The sequence below is a fragment of the Cervus elaphus genome, chromosome 11 (genome assembly GCF_910594005.1).
Source record: "Cervus elaphus chromosome 11, mCerEla1.1, whole genome shotgun sequence".
NCBI lineage: Eukaryota > Metazoa > Chordata > Mammalia > Artiodactyla > Cervidae > Cervus > Cervus elaphus.
Window position 1 is genome coordinate 37403018 of NC_057825.1, and position 20939 is coordinate 37423956.

The 20939-nt window shown below is 41.6% G+C and overlaps 1 long non-coding RNA gene across 18 annotated transcripts in view; it reads left to right on the forward strand.

Annotated features, from left to right (window-relative positions):
• The first annotated feature begins 74 nt into the window (after positions 1–74).
• The window catches only part of LOC122703329, a 96746-nt gene continuing 75881 nt past the window's right edge, over positions 75–20939 (forward strand). For 3 of the 18 annotated variants that reach the window (XR_006343442.1, XR_006343444.1, XR_006343447.1), the window contains exons 1-3: positions 391–1232; positions 1988–2078; positions 3910–4039. This is a non-coding gene — a long non-coding RNA (uncharacterized LOC122703329). Of the gene's footprint in view, positions 323–386; positions 1233–1987; positions 2079–3909; positions 4071–15299; positions 15365–17853; positions 18035–20939 lie in introns of those variants that run through there. The other 15 variants (XR_006343443.1, XR_006343446.1, XR_006343449.1 and 12 more) reach the window with 15 other exon arrangements.

The window sequence follows — 20939 nt, forward strand, 5'->3', positions numbered from 1 at the left end:
TGAAAAAAAAATGAGGACCCATCCTTTTTAGGTCACAAGATTGCGCCAACCCCAATAGAGTAGTTTTTCAAAAACCCTCTTAATAGGCTAGCATTGGAAATAAAGCCCCGGTGGGCAAGAGCTGTGATTCCGGCAAAATTTTAATATGAACATGTATTTTATTAACCCCAAGAAGGCGCCGGCAGACGTTCGGAAATGGCAGTGTTGTGCTTGAGAGCGACACATTATTTTCCCGCCGTACAAAAGCGGTTTGAGTGCGGAGCGACACGGGCAGCCCTAGCCATAACTGCAGGCGGCTGCTAGGACGCCGCGGGTTTAAAACGTGCGCGTGAGGAGACCAGAGCGCAGGCGCAAGGGTGTGGGGAGGACGGGAGGGGAAGCCGCGGTCTTCCGGGGGGGAGGGGAGGCGAGACGAGGCCTCTGGGGCGGGCGCCCGCTCGGGCGGGCACGTGGGGCCCCTTCGTCCTCAGCGTCCGGGCGCCCCGCGCCAGTCCCCACCCCCGCCCCGGCCCTGTGGCGGCGGCCGGTGGGGAGAAAGACCAAAACCTATCTCGCGCCGCCGCCATCAGAGTCGCGGCTGTGCTGATGGTTTCTGGGAAGTGCTAGAAACGGGGCCATAAAGAGAATGGCGTCCATTTACATAATGCTTTGTCTGCATTTTGCAACTCTTCGTTAAGCCCGCAGAAACCCCACCTCCTACGCTGGTGTCGTTTTAGTCGCTGCCGCCTCGTCACACGTTTAAGACAATGGCGTGCATTTATCCGGGCTCTCAGGGGGTTCCTGCGGTTCCCCCGCGCGGGTTACGCTCCCGCTGCTGCCTTTCGGCCCCTTCCCGGCTCAGCGCAGCCATCGCGCCCGCGCTGTCCGGGGGCGGCCCCCAACTGGGCCCGCCATCTTGGAGGACCTTTCCTGAGGGTGTGGAGCCGAGCGGCCCTCCCGCTAAGGAAAGGTCGCTGGGGCCGTTGGTGCGCCAGTTGTGATTTCTGCCCGTTTCCTTTTCCTTGGCTTGAGCCAGACAGAACAGGCCGAGTGCGCGGCGTGGTTTAGGATACCTTAGGGAAAGCGGCTAACGTGGCGGTCCCTCAGTCCCCACCCCCCCCGCCTTCCCCGTGGGGGTGGCCGCCATATTTGCTGAACACAAAATGGCGACACGTGTCCTGGATTCGTCGCCAACGAGAAATTGGGGTCGGCCTGAAAACTTTAGAATGCGCCCCCTTCCCACCCCACCCACGGTATGGGGCCTTCTCCGCGCAGCGAGTGCTGTGACCACAGTGGGTTGAAGCCGCGTAGGCTGGTCCTAACCTCAGCGGGGAATTTTTTTGTTTTTTAATATTTATTTGGCCGCGCCAGGTCTTAATTGCGCCATGTGGGATCGTCAGTCTTCATTGCAGCATACAGGACCTTGTAGTTGCAGCATGTGGACTCCTATTTCCCTGACCAGGGCTGGAACCGGGGGGCCCACTGCTTTATGAGCACAGAGTCTTAGCCATTGGACCACCAGGGAAGTTCCATCAGCGGGCGAATTTTAATACATTTTTCTCATTAATTTGCAACAGGGCCGCGATTAATTGTAGAAAGTAGGCATCATATCCAGTCCCTAGCTCGTTATGTTTAATAATGAATGGATAAGTGGGGATGCAGTACCAAAACATTTAGCAATCATTAAGGAATGAGATGAGAAATTACTGCTTTCCTAGACTTAAAGATAGGCTGTTGTGCTGGAGAGATAAAGAAATGGTATTATAAAGTTTCTTTTTAAAAAAAAAAAGCAATTTCCATGAAGCGTCTAGGATACCTATGACCATTTTCATAGGCCAGCTTGGCCAGTGAACCTCAGTTTACCTCAACTGTTAACTTGTAGACTAGAAGGGAAGGACATTTCTTGTGTATTTACCAGTGCTAGATCCTCAGCTAACCGTTTTACTGCATACTGTCTTTAATTTTTACGATGATTCTCTGAAGTACGTGTTCTCTCTCTTTTTAACAGATGAATTCATTTAGGCCAAGAGAGATGAAGTGACTAATTGAAGGTCACACAGTGTCCAGGATGGATTCCAGACTTTCTGATACACTTATTGGTGAGCACATTTTCAAATTTTTCTCTAAGTCAGGGTTTTAGAATTTAAGTACTATTTGGACGTTTAGGTGAGCTTGTCATTTAAAGGAGCCCCTCAGGTAACTTCTTGATGCGTAGTCATGCCCTGTTTGTATCTGTTTGGGAATTCCCAGTTTTTCCTAGTGTGAGCTATGCCTGTCAGGGGCTCAGATGCCTTTTCCTTTTTAAATGTGTCTGGATGAGACTAGAGAGAAGGAAGTGATTCAGCCCTGAATGAAGGCTCAAGTATCTGTCAGTCCGGCCTGGTCTGTGGCACATTTGAATTTACCTGGCTCTGTGGGAGCAAACAGTTTCTCTGTATGACTCATTTGCTTCCTTCAGCTACACATGGGCATGACTTCCCCCTTCCCCACCCCAACCTCCACCCAGGTGAAAATAAATAAACTTAACTCTGGCGCCAGGCCCCCATTTCTTCCCAGATATTGACTGAGCGTGACAGTGTTAGATAATTCGCTGTCTGTGGACTTTTCAGTTCATTGTAACAAATAACTTGTGGACCAAGCAACAGATATGTGCCTAAATAGGGCTGTGTTGTATGGGTGGAGAGAAGGGCTTTCTGCTTCTTTTCACTTACACCAATCTTGTGTATTAGACTCTCCGAAGGGCCTTCATATTACTTTAGATAGTCCCACAGACAACTTTAATAGATAGGTACGTAACAGTAACAATGACAGTTATAGCACTAAGTGGTTACTGTGTGCTGGGCACTATTTGAACTTTTATTTTGTTCGTTCTTTCAGTGGTTCTCACATTTTTAAAAGCAAACTACTATGAAAAATATGTTTTACATAATAACTGAAACATACACACGCATTTATATAAAGAAAAAAAATTTGCAAAAACTACTTATACTACGTGCAGTGTACTCTGGTAATTTCTGTTCTCTACTTTTAAAAGGAGATGCATGTCAAACTAAAGAGATGAAAACCTTGTTAAAACTTAGACAACAAAAGGAGTAAATTACAATTTACAAAGTAATTATAATCAAGAATTATCCTAAAAAAAAAAAAAAAGAATTAACCTGATTCAAAGCATTCTGGTCGTCTGCCACCTGTTTTCTTTTCCCTAAAGAAAATTTTATCCACTGGGTCTTTCTTCCCAAGACTGCCTAGTGAAGTGAAGTCGCTCAGTCATGTCTGACTCTCTGCGACCCCATGGACTGTAGCCTACCAGGTTCCTCCGTCCATGGGATTTTCCAGACAAGAGTATGGAGTTGGTTGCCATTTTCTCCTCCAGGAGGTCTTTCCAACTCGGATTGAATCTGGGTCTCCTGCATTGTAGGCAGGCGCTTTACTGTCTGAGCCACCAGGGAAGTCATAAACATTTTCTTCCAGATTTCTTTAATCTCTTTATGTCTGGGACTTTACTCACCTTCCCAACAAAGCCTTCCCTTTCCCAGCTCTCAGCACCGACCTCTTCAGAGTCTTATAGCCCTTCCCTTGGGTAGCCCACATTTAGCTGCTGATGAAATTGTAGTGTGTCTTGCTGTTGGTAATGCGTTCTAAGGGCCTCAGGTGTTTTGGGTGACCCTGAGATCAGGCAAAGAGGGCACTGGACTTGGGAATTGGTGGCTCTGACCCCTAGCTCCAGCTCTGCCACAGGCTAGCTTTTAGGCTTCTACAATCAAGTTCATTTATCTGAGCCTCAGTTTTCCCATCTGTAAAACAGGAGAGTAAATGCTCTCCAAGGCCCCTTCTAATTCTGTCCAGATGATCTGAGTTATTTATCCCTGGGAGGGAGGGTTGTGTAAATGTTTTACTCATGTACAGTAAATTCTCCACTTCATTCCTCAGACCTGGCACTATCTTGTGGATATGTGAGTGAATTCCACACCTCCCATTTTACCGATGAAGCCACTGAGATACAGAGTAACTGACTAAATAGTCACCACCCCACCCCTGGAGCCTCACATGACTCTTTCAGGTTGGTTAAAGGGTTTAACAAGGTTGGGAAGGTGATTCAGGCTTTCACTTTGGAAATTGAAACGTAGAATTTTTGCTTCCTTTGACCTCACATAGATATGTTATATAAAACTTTTCAAGGTGTTATTTAATCATCACAGTCAGTTTTGCCAGTGAAAGACCCATCTTTGGATCAGAGTAGTCAAGCGACTTGCCCAAGGTTACACAGCTTATTAGGACTCAGCTGGGGCTCTTGACTCCTAATTGTGGATTGTTCCTTTTCTTGGCTTCTCATACTGTGTCACTGACTTTAACACATGGGATAACTGTCTAAAATTCAACAAAATGTTTTCTATCCAGTCATCATTTTTCTGTCCCAGAACATCCACTTCGTTTGTTAGATTACTGACACTTTTGGTTCAAGAGACTCTCCTCTCTCTGGTTCTCTAATGTTTACATTTGTGGATTGAATATAGTTCCCTGTGCTATATAGTAGGACCTTGTTGTTTATCCATTCTGTATATAATAGTTTGCATCTGCTAACCCCAAACTCTTTAATTCATTTCTCCCCTACCCTGCCTCCCTCTTGACAACCACAAGTCTGTCTTCTGTGTCTGTGAGTCTGTTTCTGTTTTGTAGATAGGTTTATTTTTGTCATATTTTAAATTCTACCTGTAAGTGATATCATATTGTGTTTGTGTTTCTCCTTCTGACTTACTTGTATGATAATCTCTTAAGTCCATCCATGTTGTTGCAAATGGCATTGTTTCATTCTGCTTTATGGCTGAGTAATATTCCATTGTATATGTGTACCACTTGTTCTTTATCCATTCAGCTATCAATGGACATTTAGGTTGATTCTATGTTTTGACTATTGTGAATAGTACTGCTGAGAAGTTAGGGATGTGTGTATCTTTTCAAATTACACTTTTGTCCAGATATATGCCCAGGAGTAGGATTGCTGCATCATATAGATGCCAATAATTTTTTTTTTCATTTATTTTTATTAGTTGGAGGCTAATTACTTTACAGTATTGTAGTGAGTTTTGTCATACATTGACATGAATCAGCCATGGAGTTACATGTATTCCCCATCCCGATCCCCCCTCCCACCTCCCTCTCTACCCGATTCCTCTGGGTCTTCCCAGTGCACCAGGCCCAAGCACTTGTCTCATGCATCCAACCTGGGCTGGTGATCTGTTTCACCATAGACAATATACATGTTTCGATGCTGTTCTCTCGAAACATCCCACCCTCACCCTCTCCCACAGAGTCCAAAAGTCTGTTCTGTACATCTGTGTCTCTTTTTCTGTTTTGCATGTAGGGTTATCGTTACCATCTTTCTAAATTCCATATATATGTGTTAGTATGCTGTAATGTTCTTTATCTTTCTGGCTTCACTCTGTATAATGGGCTCCAGTTTCATCCATCTCATTAGAACTGATTCAAATGAATTCTTTTTAATGGCTGAGTAATATTCCATGGTGCTTATGTACCACAGCTTCCTTATCCATTCGTCTGCTAATGGGTGATGCCAATAATTTTAATATTAGCCTCAGTTCACCTGGTTTACTAAGGAAATGTGCTACAAAATTATATAACATATTTGAGGTAAAATTTCATGTTCTTTCATTAGGCAAATACTTACTGGTTGCTTGATATGTCCCAAACACTGAGGCTGTAAAAATGAATGAGATATTGTCCCTGCCCTCAGGATGTTTATGGCTTGAAGGGTTAGACGAGTAAACGGATTCACAGTGTAATGTCTTAAAAGTATTGGGATATGAGTAAGCTTTGGTGCTTACCACGCTATGGTGTTATGGGTTCAGAGGAGGGCCTTTGATTCAAGCCTTGGAGAGGGAATCTGGGAATGCAGCTTGGAGAAGTTGTCATTCACTCTGAGTCCCAAGTTGGTAAATTGCATAGTGAAGGGTAGGGAATGGTATTCCAGGCAGAGGGAGCAAGAGCCCAAAGGCATGGAGCTCAGTCCATTCAGAAGTTGTAACCATTTCACGGAGACATGAAAGATATTTGCATGATTCACTTTGTGGTGGTTATTGTTCTGCTGTTTCAGAAATGTAGATATTGAGACTTGCCTATGTTCACTAGAGCACAGTTAAAAATTCTTATTTTGTAGCAATAATTCTCTTTGAAGATGAAGACACTAGAAATCACATTTCCTATCTAGAGATTTTAAGGGCAAAATGTAGGTAAAGCAGAGCTTTTGAATTAGCAAATAATGATTAACCCTTGATACAATAAAAGAAAGCGGCTACAATGGACAACATATCCCTTTCTCATCCAACTTTTGTTGTTTTTTTGTTCCCTTTCTTTGTTTTTTGTTTTTTTTTCTTTTGTTTTTAAAGGGGGGTCTTTGTTTAGCTGCTTAGGATGTTTGGTTAGAAAGTAGAGAAACGAATTCAGGAATAATTGCTACTTACAGCAGAACAAAAGAAGTTTAAGTAGCTCATTTCTCTGATAACACCTACTGAGCACAAGCAAGACTTGGTTAATGACATTGTTTCAGAGAGACAGTTACTTCCACCAGATAAAACACTTGTTCACCATTATTCACTGTGTAAAGTGTGTAGCGTCCATACTAAGAGCATTGATTTTGTTTTTTGAGATGTGAATAAAGCTGCATTAAATAGAAACCTTATGTGAATCCATTGGGCAATACTGGGATTTAACATAAATTAAAAGAGAAAAAGAAAAAAAACGTGTTATGTGTGGTTTGGGCTTCCCTAGTGGCTCAGATGGTAAAGCGTCTGTCTGCAATGCAGGAGACCCGGGTTCGATCCCTGGGTTGGGAAGATCCCCTGGAGAAGGAAATGTCAGCCCTCTTCAGTATTCTTGCCTGGAAAATCCCATGGACCATGGAGCCTGGTAGGCTACCATCCATGGGGTTGCAAAGAGTCGACTGAGCGACTTCACTATATCACTATATGTGTGGTTTAGAGAAGAATGCTTAGAATATAGTATGTATGTTTGTGGTCATTTCTCAGTTATCTTAATCTCTCGGTAGTATTTGACACTCCTTCCTCACTAGTTTCATTTTGCTTTTAGGATGCCACTCCCTTGGTTCTCTTTCTACCTCTCTAGCCCCTTCTTCTCACATTCCTGAGCAACACCCCCCCCCCGCCCCCCCCCCCCCCCCCCCCCCCCCCCCCACTTTTTGGCTGATTTCTTTCTCATCTCCTCAGCCTCCAGTGATGGAGTACTCAGATCACTCCTTGGATCCCTTCTCTGTGTATACTCATTTCCTAGGTTCTTTCTTTTAGGAATTTAAATACCATTTATACCTTAAGAATTATAAAGTATTTATTACTAGCTTGAATGTCTTCCTGTGAACTCAAAGAGTCTAATGTCAGCTGCCTACAGGATAATAGCTTCTTGAACTTAACATATTCAAAACATTAACCCTGGAACTTCTCCTCTCAAACCTGTACCTATGGCAGTTTCTCCCCACCTCAGTTTCAGTTTTATAGAGGACTCTTCCTTGACTCTACTCTTTTTTCCCCCCTTTTTTTGGGGAGCTGTGTCACATGGCATTCAGGATCTTAGTTCCCCAACCCGGGATTGAACCCATACCCCTGCAGTGGAAGCATGGTGTCTTCACTACTGGACCACGAGGGAAGTCCCTCTTGACTCTGTTTTTTCTCTTTCTTTGAGCATCCAATCCACCAGCAGGTCCTGTGAGCTTTACCTTAAAATATATCCAGAGTTTGAACACTTCTCACCCCCTTCCTTGTTTCTATTGGAATATAGTCTTCCTCCTTTTGCCCTTGGTCCCCCAGTCTAATCTTAACAGTGACCAGAGTAACTTTGTTAAAGTGTATATCAAATCATGCCACTCTGCTGAATACTGTCCACTGAGTCCCACCCAGAATAAACACTGAAGTCCTTAAAGTGATCTACAGGGCCGCATGGGATCTTCAGTATCACCTCTCCCAGCTGCTCTGACTTCGTCTTCTATCACTTTCCCCTTCTGCTCTGGCCACACGGGTCTCTCTGCAGTTGCTCCAACATGCCAAGCCTTGGGACCATAGTAGTTTTTTTTTCTGGAACACTTCTTCCAGATGTCATGTGGCCTCCTCCCTTGCCTCCTTCAGGTTTCTGCTCAACTGTCACCTAATCTGTGTAGCTTTCCTTGGCCATGTTATTTAGAATAAAAACCATCTCTACCCTCTGCCTTTCTTGTTTCCCTTCCTGCTTTGTTTTCTTCCTTAGAACTTACTTCTGTTTGATATACTGTCCATGCATTCATTATTTAGATATTTTGAATGCTCCCTACTGTGTGTCAGGCACTGTTTCAGGAACTCTCTTCTATAGTTTAATATTTGCCACCCATGATTAGAATGTAAATTTCACCCACTTTTTTTGTTCTTTGCTGTATTCCCACTTTCTAGAATAGTACCTAGCACATAGCAGTTGAATGAATAAATTTATTCATTTTTAAACAGAAATGTATTGAATAAATATTAGTAGAAGGTTGTGTACTAGATAATGAGGGTAAGATCTGTATGAACAAGACATTGTTCCTGCCTCAAATTGCTCACTCTAAAAAATACTTATTTTGAACTGTGCTTTCTAGTGGGATAAAATGATACATCATTTTGGAATCGGGGTGGTAAGAATGGGTGTGCAGTGATATGGTTATCTTCAGAGCCTGCTTTGTTAGGCTTATCAATAATTTGCACTGTTTGGGGGAGGGTACGATTGATTATACCTCACTGCATGACTGCCTTTTGGGGTTACAACGTCTCTTTGATCTTGCCTTGTTAGAGCAAGAGTTTCTTAAAAATCATATTAATCAGACTTGGTTCTTTTTAGGTCCCTTCTAGGAACCTTTTATTGTAACTGCTTCCTCTCAGGATTAGAGAAGGAGTTTACTATCTTTACCTTCCTGCATGTCTGAAAATTCTTTTCCAGAGTCCTTGGCCAGACACTAGCTATATGGTTGTGAACGTCTCTGAACCTCAGTTTCTGTGCCTGTCAAATGGAGATAATGATAAATGACACTAATCTTCTTGTGAGGATTAAGTGACTAAATAATATACTAGTTTTGAGGACAGGAAAGTGGAAAGGGGAAGGATGTAGAGAACAACTGTTTTTAAAAGTAGATACTGTATATCTGTGCTTTATTTTGAAAAACTTAATAAGCATATGTTTCTTTTCTAATGAGAGTAGTGGAGATTTTATTTTTAAAAACAAAGGCTTCATTATATTGTTTTCATTTTTAAAAATAGAAAACTTTTAAAAATAATATTTATTTTTGGCTGTGCTACATCTTTGTTGCTTTGTGTAGGCCTTCTGTAGCTGCAGCAAGCAGGGGCTATTCTTTGTTAGGGTGTGAGGGCTTCTCATTGTGGTGGCTTCTCTTGTTTCGGAGCACAGGGGCTAGGCGTGCGGGCTTTAGTAGTTGTGGCTCTCAGGCTTAGTTGCTCCTTGGCATGTGTGATCTTTCTTTACCAGGAATTGAACCTGTGTCCCCTTCATTGGCAGGTGGATTGTTACCGTTAAAATAAGCCTTATCCAATCTTTCCTGTAACCCTTATCCGTATTTTATAGAAACAGAGAGATAGGAAACTTGCTTAAAGTCACACAGTGAGTGGTAGAGCTGGGATTTGAATAAGCAGTCTGGTCCCGGAGCCCCTGCTCGCAGCCTCTACAGTCTACTGCTTCTATTCCTCTTTTACCCGTTTAAAGTACGTAGTTGGAGAAGGAAATGGCAACCCACTCCAGTATTCTTGCCTGGAAAAGTCCATGGACAGAGGAGTCTGGCGGGCTGAAGTCCATGGGATTACATGACTGAGCATGTGTGCACAAGGGTGGAGGGAAATGGGTTGGTAGCAATAAAGTGGTAGAACTAAAAAAAAAAAAAAAAAAAGTACGTAGTGTGGGTCAGCAGTGTGGGACTTAGAAGGGCCAGTCCTACTGAAAAATGGGGCAATTTTAACTACTAGGCTAAGAATAAAGAGACCTGGGATCTTGTCTTGACTCTGTCATCAGCTTGCCACACCTAGAACTTTACTTTTCTCAGCTTGTTGTCCTATTTATTAAACAAAGGAGTCTCTCTGGAGGGTCTCTGAGATAGTCCTTCTAGCTCTGATGTTCTGTGCCTGGGCGTATGAAGTGAGGAGGGTAACACTTGCTCAGCTCCTTGATTTGGCACAGTGGTGTTTGTGAGCTTTGAGGGAGTTTGCTTTGTGCAAATGGAGATGCTAGATTTCAGGGCAAAGAATGAGCTGCCTTTCTGAGGAAGGTAGATCGGAGCTCTTTTTTTGAGGCTGGTTGCCAAGGGAACCTAGCCTCTGGCCAGCGACAACCAGGAATTCTTTGGTTGAGAGTGGGGAACAGATAACTAAAACAAGCAGCACATTTAGGTTTCACTTTCCACCCCTCCACCCCCATTCCCCACAGCTAGCTGCTAGTTTTATACAGTTTCTATGTTAGGCATTGTTTTAAGTACTTTATAAAGTATCAGATTATTTAATCTTCTTAGTAATCGTGTGAGATGGGTACTATTATTTGGGTTCTAAATTTATAGACATTAAGAGTGAAGCAAATAGAGTTAAATAATTTGTCCACTTTTACTTAAGTGAAAAGTGGTACCACATCCACAAAATTGTACTGGCTTCTTGGTTGGAGCTTGAAAAAAAAGCAAAGGAAAAATTGTTTAGTTGCTTATTAGTGGTTTTTGTTTTATTTGTTTGCTTTATTTAGAATGATAGACTCTTGGCATTGGAAAGGGCCTTTGAGGTAATATAGTCAGTCTCCTTATCTCCAGTCTGCCGTTCAGTTACAGGATTGCTTTCTATAGTCCCCTGACAGATGTGATCATTTAAATTATTTTTGAATAGTTATGTTGCTGGGAAGCTCATCACTTCTCAAGGAATCTAATTATATATGTATTTTTTTTCTTTTCCATTATAGTTATTACAGGATGTTGAGTATGTCCTGTGCTATACAGTAGGACCACATTGTTAATCTGTTTTATATATAGTTGTTTCTATCTGCTAGTCCCAAACTCTTTATTTATCCTTCCTCTACCTGTTTTCTCTTTTGGTAACTATAAGTTTGTTTTCTATGTGTGTGAGTCTGTTTTGTTAATAAATTCATTGGTATCATATTTTATATTCCACATGTTAAGTGATATCATGTGGTATTTGTGTTTTTCTTTCTGACTTCACTTAGTGCGATAGTCTCTAGGTCCATCCATGTTGCTGCAAATGGCATTATTTCATTGTTTTTTAATGACTTGAGTAATATTTCACTGTATATATATTACTTACATATATTTGTCTATTGATGGGCATTTAGGTTGTTTCCGTGTCTTGGCTACTGTGAATAGTACTGCTGTGAACATTGAGGTGCCTGTATCTTTTTTTTTTCATTGTCCAGAGAAATTTAACACGTCTATTTATAATTGTTATAAAGTTGAACTGCTGAAACTTGTTCACTGAAACATTTTGACTTGCATTAATGCCTTTATGTCCCTGCATTTGTATTAAAAATTCACACAGAAATGAAAATGGAAAAACTGCCAATACCTGATTTCTGTACTCTATTTTTCCACTTGCAAACATATACTTAGGTACTTTTTGACCCCATGGAGGAAAAAAATCTAATGTTCAGAACTACCAATAGTAGGAAGAAGAGGAAAAAATATTTTTAAAGAATGAAATATTTCCCATCAGAGTGGATGCTTAAGCATGTTTTCCATGTATGTGGCGTGCTAGCTGGATGTCAATTGGCATAATTGTTGCATGTTTGGCATGGATAACACACAGGTTGGTGTCTTCAAAACAGCCAACCACAGGTAGATTTCACTTGCTTCTTTCAAAGGACCACTAGCTGCACTCTAGAAGTGCAGATCTGTTTTGAAGTCCTGAGCAACTTCCCACACTGGAAGGAAAGTTTGTGAATCAGGAGTTCAGTGGACTTCTGATAATTCTAATTTCATGGAGTGCTGCAATACCAGGCCTGTAATGATGAGATTTCTTCACCCTTGCAATGGAGGGCGTACTCTTTGTGAGAGGCTTTGTGGCCAGTTGCTTCCTTGGTGCTTTACCACAAGTGAATTTGCAGGCTGTCTGCTTTGAGCCATGGTATAGAGAGAGACCTTCTTACTTAACCTCATTCCACTTCAGCTGGAACTCAGTTGCCTGTATATTTTTGAATTAGAGTTTTCTCTGAATATATGCCCAAGAGTAGGATTGCTGAATAATACGGCAACTCTGTAGTTTTTTAAGGAACCTCCAATTGTTTTCTATTGTGGCTGCACCAATTTACATTCCCAGTCACAGTGTAGGAAGTTTCCCTTTTCTTCATACTCTCTCCAGCATTTGTTATTTGTAGACCTTTTTAGTGATGGCACATTTTGACCCATGTGAGGTAATTCTTCATCGTAGTTTTTAAGTAAAAGTATTGATTTCTTTGGCCGCACTGGGTCTTAGTTGGGGCATACATGATCTTTGCTGTGTCATGTGAGATCGTTTGGTGCGGTGTGTGGACTCTTCTAGTTGTGGTGTGTGGGCTCAGTAGCTGTGGCTCACAGGCTTTCTAGTTGCAGCACACAGGCTTAGTTTCTCTGGGGCATGTGGGATCTTAGTTCTCTGACCAGGGATTGAACTGGTTGGTGTCCCCTGCATAGCAAGGCAGATTCTTAACCACTGGACCACCAGGGAAGTCCCTTCATTGTTGTTTTGATTTGTATTTCTCTAATAATTGGGCTTCCCTTGTGGCTCAGTTTGTAAAGAATCCGCCTGCAATGTGGGAGACCTGGGTTTGATCCCTGGGTTGGGAAGATCCCCTGGAGAAGGGAAAGGCTACTCACTCCAGTATTCTGGCCTGGAGAACTCCGTGGACTGTATAGTTCATGGGGTTGCAAAGAGTATTTCTCTAATAATTAGCAGTGTTGAACATCTTTTCATATGCCTATTGGCCATCTGTATGTTTTCTTTGGACAAATGTCTGTTTAGGTCTGCCCATTTTTTGATTGGGTGGTTTGTTTTTTTGTCATTGAGTTGTGTGAGCTGTTTGTGTATTTTGCCAATAAAGCCCTTGTCGAGTGTGTTATTTGCAAATATTTTCTCCTATTCTATAGATTATCTTTTCATTTTGTTTGTGGTTTCCTCCATTATATTGTTGAATAGCTCTTTTTGGTAGAAAATTATTTCTTGTTTTGAATTGAAATCTAATTGCTATGTGTTCTCATCAGTTATAGCTTGTATCTTCCATATCCAATTGTGAGAATATTTGAAGACACTCTTCCTATTTATAAGGAATATTTGCAGTTTTCTCATAGCATCTAAGCTTGCTTTCAGTTCAGATTGGTCAGCACAAAAGCAATCTGCCTCTGTCACTGTTTGCAAGTGCAGCCTTGCACTTCTTATGATTAGTTAGCACAAAATGTGGGCCGTTCCCACATTCTTGGAGCACGAATGGATAGTGAACTGAATCTATTCAATTCGCTGTGAGTCTGGCAGGTTTGCAGTTCTCTGCTCAGAATCTCTAGGCCATCAGGCTGTGGCTCCCGTATATACTGCCAGAGATCACAAAATGTCGGGAAGTTTATCCGGGCACTTGATGAAACTGCATTTACTTCGTCAGGCCACTAGGTGATGAGCAACTCGCAGACCCGACTGTCAGGGAGGGTTGTGTATAGGACAGTTTCTGTTTGTACTTGGAAACACCATCAGAAAGAAGTCACCTAGTAAATTTCACTAAATGGTTTTGCTTGGGGGGAGGAGAAACATGTCTCACATATTCTTTGTTTTTCTCAGCTTTGATTCAATTTTAAATATTAGTTAGGGAGGAGGGCGGCTGCGCTGAACAGCATTCCTATATCAGGGATCAAATCTGTGCCCCCTGCAGTGGAAGCACGGAGTCTTAACCACTGGACCACCAGGGAAGAAGTTCCTTAAATATTAATTTGACTAGGACACTTCGAGCGATTTTTTTTTTTTTTTTTAAGAAAAGGGGCCTAGATGCTATTTTCAAGGTCCATTTATGTATTTACTTTGTGTGTGTGTGTATCTTGTATCTTCATGTGTGAATGGTGTTAGCTAGGTTTAAGATTCTTGAATACTAGTCCTAGTCTCTACGAAGTGTGGCTTCCCAGATGGTGCAGTGGTAAGGAATCTGCCTGCCAATGCAAGAGACATGGGTTCAACTTTTGGGTCAGGAATATGTTCTGGAGTAGGAAGTGGCAAGCCACTACAGTATTCTTGCCTGGAAAATTCCACGTGCAAAGGAGCATGGTGGGCTACAGGCCATGGGGTCGCAAAGGGTTGGATAAGACTGAGTAACCGAGCACACACACTACAAAGTATACAGCTTTCTATTGTCTAATTTCTAGTGATTGAGATTAAAAGTCCAGTGTCAATAGGATCCTTTTCCCTTTGTAAGTAATAGCCATTTCTCTTTGAAAGTTTAAGTTTTTTCTTTATGCTTAGTGTTTTATCATAATAGAGTTAGATATGATATTTAAAAAAAGAAACTCTGCTTGCTACTTGATGAACCTTTTAGACTTAAAAAACTGTTTTTTCTCAGTTAAGGGAAGTTTTATTGCTTTCCTTGTGTCTGTTTCCAACCCGCTTACTTTGTAGATGAAGAAACTGAGCCCAGAAAGGTTAAGTGACTTACCTAAGGGTCATTCAGGTAGTTAAAATGAACCTCAAGAAAATAAACTGACTCTTTCAATGAGGTACACTTTCATTGTATTGAATATTGCTGTAGTGAGAGAGCCATCATGAACTGATTGGTGATTTTTTAGTGGGACGAGTTTTTCCAAGGGTTCATGAGGAGATGAAGAAGGAAGAGGAGGTGATAGAATTCTTTACTGTTAAAATGTGGCCCATGTGAATGACTGCAGAATTCAGAAATCCCCCCAATACCCCAGCTGTTGGAGATACCCCAAAGCTCTAAAATTTAATAAAGCCAAGAAATTTTCTGAATACTTGGAGAATTATCTGTTTAGTTGTCAGAAGTAGGATTATCATGGTCATTCTCTGTTGTAAATATTGGAAAATGTATAAATGACATCTGAAGGCTTGGAGACAGACATTATAAACTGCCTTATCAGTGGCCTGGTTTCTGTTTTGAATTCCAGCATGGTACCCTTTTCTGCTGGGAACCACCTGTTCTTGGACTCTGTTGATCTTTGGATTTCCCCAGCCCTTCAGTCCCTTTCAGTTTTGAAATGAAACCTACCCCAGAGGGTGAGGTCAGGTACCGAGAGGACTTTGACAGCTCACACCAGATTGTTTTCTTTTCAGAGCTGTCCGGTATGTGACTATGTGATGCGTGAGGCACAGCAGGCTGTGATAGAGACTAATTGATGGTGAGTCAGCTATTGGGTAAGACCTAGGCAGTGTCATCTCTTTGGGTAGCCAGGAAAACATGTAGACCAAATACATCGTATTTCATCCTTAGGAAGTTAAGAGCACAATCACCAGAGATCTATCATGATTTCTCTGCCTGTGGTTTATTGAAGAAGGAAAGGCTTTATTTCAGTGTCCTTACTCCTCATTTGTAGAACCGTCTTTCTTTTCAGGAAGGAGCCAAGTCCCTGGTCTCTTTCTGCTGTTCCAGAAATTTTCTGAACTTTCACGCTGTGCCTCCTGGAATTGCTGCTTTGATCTGCAGTGACTCCTCTAGATATGCCTAGACAACCTTTCACCATGCCCCAGCCCCTTCATAGAATGCAGCTTCCTCTCTTCCTTTTGCTGTGAATGTGGTTTCCATCATATTGTCGCACTTCACTTGGTACCTTCATGAGTGGAACTGACGATCTCTTCAGCTTATCCCACACCAGCAAAATCAGCATCCCCTGATTTTGTCTTACTGTCCCCCAGTCTCATCCCCCAGCACTGCAGAGCTGCTTCCAGATCTTCAGGTACCTTTTCTGTTTTGAGATTGTTGCTGGCCGGCACGGCCACCCGATCCCTGTCTTTGAAGCTGGCATCTTCACACTCATTCTCTCATATTTGTTTAGAACTTAGGCGTTTCACCCTCCTCCAGGGGTTCTGGCCCAGTCTAGGGGATCTGTGGCCAGACTTGGTCTGGGGCCAAGGATTCAGGCTAGAGCATGGAATTACGGGGCTTGGTGTTAACTTCTCAAGACATGGAGAGATGGCAAGCCGGGAAGATTTAAACATCAAGGCCAGTCGAGGGTGGAAGAAACAGAAAGTTTAGTATTTGAAGTAAAGGATGTCCTTTGTAGGCTTCCTCTTTTCCAGCATTTCAAAACTGTGTTATTTTTTTTAGATCAGTTTTAGGTTCATAGCAAAATTGAGAAGAAGGTACAGGAATTCCCATTATTTTTTGAAAAATTGATCTTTACTTTTATAGACAATATAATAATATAGTCTAAAAAAATCAAAACGTGTAGATTTTTAAAAAAGTTTTTGAAAGTATTTTTACTTGAGATTGGAAAATGAACAGCTTCCACACTGTTCATTGGAAGATACACAGTATTCATGAATACAATGCTGGTCATTTGAGGAAAGGTACAGACTCAATTTCTCCTTCACACTTTTCTTTTAGAAAGATACTATAGCAAAAAGAAACTTCACCAGCACAAGGAAAACTATTTTCCCAATAAGTTTATGAAAACCTAAGTTACCCAGTGGAATCAAAATTATCCTCCTGCTGCCACCACCTTATAACTTCATGCTTATTAGAACACTAATAGCTGCACCAAAACAAAGAGTACATTTACTTTCAACAGTGAGGGTGATTCTTTAAAAAATGTAACAAAGATCTCTGTAAGTAATGTCTGAAATAGACAGCTAATACTGGATTTAATATTATTTTATAAATAATTGTTCTCTTAGCAGTAAATTTAAGTCTACACATTCAGAGTAGTGTTAGAAAATAAATACTATGATTACGTACTATATGTTATGACAGACTAGTTTCAAAAAACAAAAACTCAACATCTTGATAAAAATTCTCATCAGATGGAGAAGGAAATGGCAACCCACTCCAGTACCCGTGCCTGGAAAATCCCATGGACAGAGGAGCCTGGTAGGCTATAGTCCATGGGGTCGCAAAGAGTCAGACACAACTGAGCGACTTCACTTTCTTTCCTTTAAAAAAAAAAAAAATTCTCATCAGAATAAAATGTGACTAAAATTTAAAACATTGTCAAAATAATACCACATTTAAAATCTTCCACGATTTACAGAAGTATGAATTTCCAGTTTTGGAGCACCTTTTTCTTTTGTGAATTAAAATATGAATATATTGAAAACTGTTAATTTCAAAACATTATAGGTATTTTAAATACTCCTGCTCCCCATTTCAATTATTTCTATATTCCCAGAGGCAACCTGTTAAGTTTAGAATGTACCTCCCAGACTTTGTGTTTTCATACATATGTATGAACCCAGAAAAAATTTAAAGTGCTATTTTTGTGTTTTATTTACTTACACAAATGGGGTCACATTTTATGTATCATTCATGTATTTCTTTGATTCAGTAATGTGCCTTGACAGTATTCCATATTGGTACATGAAGATAGGTCTCATTCTTTTTGGCTGGGTACATGAAGATAGGTCTCATTCTTTTTGGCTGCCGTATAGTATTTCATAGACTAGATGTATTATGTTTTATTTACCTTTTTTCCTATTGAGGGACATTAAGGTATTTCTAATTTTCTCTTGTCAGTAATTCTTTTTGTGCTTTTTAAAACTTTTTTGGGTTTTTCTTTTTTCTTATGTAGTTTAAAATTTTTTATTTTTTTATTTTTTATTGAACTTTTTGTGGTTTAAAAGTCAGCATTCTGTTTCTAGGCCCTTTTTTTCCTTTTCTTCCTATACCCCCTAGGTGGTCTCAGCCTCTCTGACCATTTCAGTTACCATCTGCACATGGATGATGCCCAGATCTCTCTCCAGACCAGACTATCCAATTGTTCACACGGACAACTTCACTGGGACGTTTTGAAGACTCGGCAGAATGCAGCTCCTGCTCTTCCCCTCTTGCTCCTCCTCCAATGTCCTGTCACATGGTAAATAGCACCACCACCCATGCAGTTGCTGGGCCCAAAGCCTAGTAGTCATTCTAGGTCCTCCCTCCCCTTCCCATAGCTGACAGCCAGCCTGTCGTAGGACTTGTCCTCCCCAGTATTTCTTGGATCCAGTTGCTTTCTTCATCCTTGCCGCTGCCCTGTACTTTAGTTTTCTAATTTATAAAATATAGTATTTGTGAGGATTTATATGAATTAATGTATGTAAAATGCTTAGAACAGTGGATAGGCACCTAGAATGTGTTGTGTGAGTATTAGCTGTTATCATCATTGTTACTGTCTGCTGCTTCTTCCTCTTAATGTATCCACTTTCATTTCTGTCTCCAGTCTTGATTTTATTCTCCTCTACCTCCATTCCATTCTCCACACTGCAGCCAGAGTGATCTTTATAAAATGTAAGAATGATCATGATCTAACTCCTCTGCATGTGTGTACTGTTACCACACTTAGAATGCTTTTTCCCTTGATTTTTGAATGGCTCATTCCTTTTTATTTAGATACACATACTTTTATTTTTTTATTATTTAAAAAATTTTTTGACTGTGCCATGTGGCATATGGGATCTTAGTTCCTCAACTAGGTATTGAACCTGCACCCCTGCACTGAAAGTGCAGAGTGTTAACCACTGGACCACCTGGAAGTCCCTGGATACCTACTTCTAAATGTCATCTCCTCAGAGAGGCTTTCCCCTGACCTCCTAATGATTATGAAATAGTCACTTATATACGTACATTCCAGCACATCACCTATTTATTTCTTTACATAGCACTTGCTAATAAGTGATATTTTTCTAGTTTAGTCACATATTTGTTTATAGTTGCCACCAATTGGAATGTCAGTTCTCTGAGAATAGGGATATTGTCTGTTTTATTTACAGCAGTAAAACAGGACAGTGCCTGGCACATTGTAAGCACTCAGTGAATACTTGTTAAGAGAATGATAAAACAGCTTCATATGTCTTCATACGTCTTCAAGACCGTCCTTGGTCTCTCCAGCATCATCTGCCATAGTGTACTCTCTACCTTGACCTCCCCAGCTCATCCCCTTCCCTAAAGGGGAAAGAAAAGTACACTTTGTTGCTGTAGGGACATTACATAGGCTGTTTAATCTGCCTAGAACATGCTTCCTTAAATGCCCTGCCACTGCTTGGGTATCTCCTATCGATCCTTGGCCATGGCCAAGGGGACTTGGCCATGAAGGGGGCATGAGTACCTAGGATCAAGGTTGAGGATCTGAATAGGTGGATTATTTGAATGTTTGATGGCAGAATAGCTGAGAGTGGAGTGCAGTCCTAAGCAAGCAAGGAAGGAAGCAAAAGGCTTTAGGGATAATAAGATGAGGCAAGGATGAAGTTGAAAGCTGAATCATTAGGTGAAAAACTTAGAGAATCTGGATCATGGGTGGAGTGTAAGAAGGGACAGGGCAAGCAGTTCAGGATTAAAGCCATAAATAATCTTTGGGATTACTAAAATTATCTTCTAGCATTGTTACTTCTTTAGTGTAAAACCAGCTGTTGGATTATAGGAAGGATCAGGTAGTTAACACATAAAAGTTTGAACTAAATTTTGTATTGCTTTGTGTTTTATATACTATTTAAAGTCAAATCCCCAGAAATCCTATCTTATCTCACCCTGCCCCTGCTTTAATTTCTGCTCCCAGGAGCTTACCTTCCCTCCTTTTAAATGTATTAGGCTCAACTCGCTCATATTTTTAATAAGTTTCCTGTACAGAAGACTTTAGCAATCTCAGTGCTCCCTTCTGGTAGGCTGAGGGTACTCCCTTCAGGTATGGTGAGCACTCCTTCAGGCTACCTCCTCCCTTCAAGTTAAGCATAGGAGTTCAGGACTTCCTGCCTAACCTGAATCTGTGGAATTTCTCTCTGAAGTTTGAGGAGGGACATGGGAGTGTAGAATATAGGGTGGGACTCTCTTGGTGAGGCCTAGTAAAGAGTAGTGAAAGGCTGGCTGGGTGTGCATGGATGGTAAGATCTGAAGGTTGAAGGCAGTGGGCTTCAAAGTTTCTTACCTGGATTTGTCCTAGAGTTTATGGCAATGTTAGAGGGCTCTGATGTGCCAAGTAAGGAATCTTGGTGAGTAGGGCTAGTCATTACCCTTTAGAGGTGTTCTGTTTGTTTTTCTGTGTAGCCTGATGCTCTTCTACAGCCTGACCAATAGCTGGCATCGTGGTGGATGCTGAAGGGGAATCACTGGGATAGAAACAGTACTTACTGATTAGGGGTGTTGTCCCCTTTATGATGGTTGAATGGAGTGATTGTATGCACATACATCCAAGGCCCAGGCAGCTGGTCTGTGTGAGATGAATCCTCTGCACTCCCCTCCTAGTGCTTCCTGGGAAAACCCAGCCTAAGGCAGCTGGAGATCATGGCCATCGTCAGTGATTGCCCCAAGAGTGCTACCTGTCTTTGACTCCTCTGCTTTCTAATCCCCATGCTCTGATGTCCTGCCTTCTATTTTCTGCTTTCAGTTCAGTTCAGTTCACTCGCTCAGTCGTGTCCGACTCTGCGACGCCATGAATCGCAGCACGCCATGTCTCCCTGTCCGTCACAAACTCCCGGAGTTTACTCAAACTCAGGTCCATCGAGTTGGCGATGCCATCCAGCCATCTCATCCTCTGTCGTCCCCTTCTCCTCCTGCCCCCAATACCTCCCAGCATCAGGGTCTTTTCCAATGAGTCAACTTTTCGCATGAGGTGGCCCAAGTATTGGAGTTTCAGCTTCAGCATTAGTCCTTCCAATGAACACCCAGGACTGATCTCCTTTAGGATGGACTGGTTGGATCTCCTTGCAGTCCAAGGGATTCTTAAGAGTCTTCTCCAACACCACTTTGGGGGCCTTCAAATTTCATAAGCCCTTCTGACTCCTTTTTTA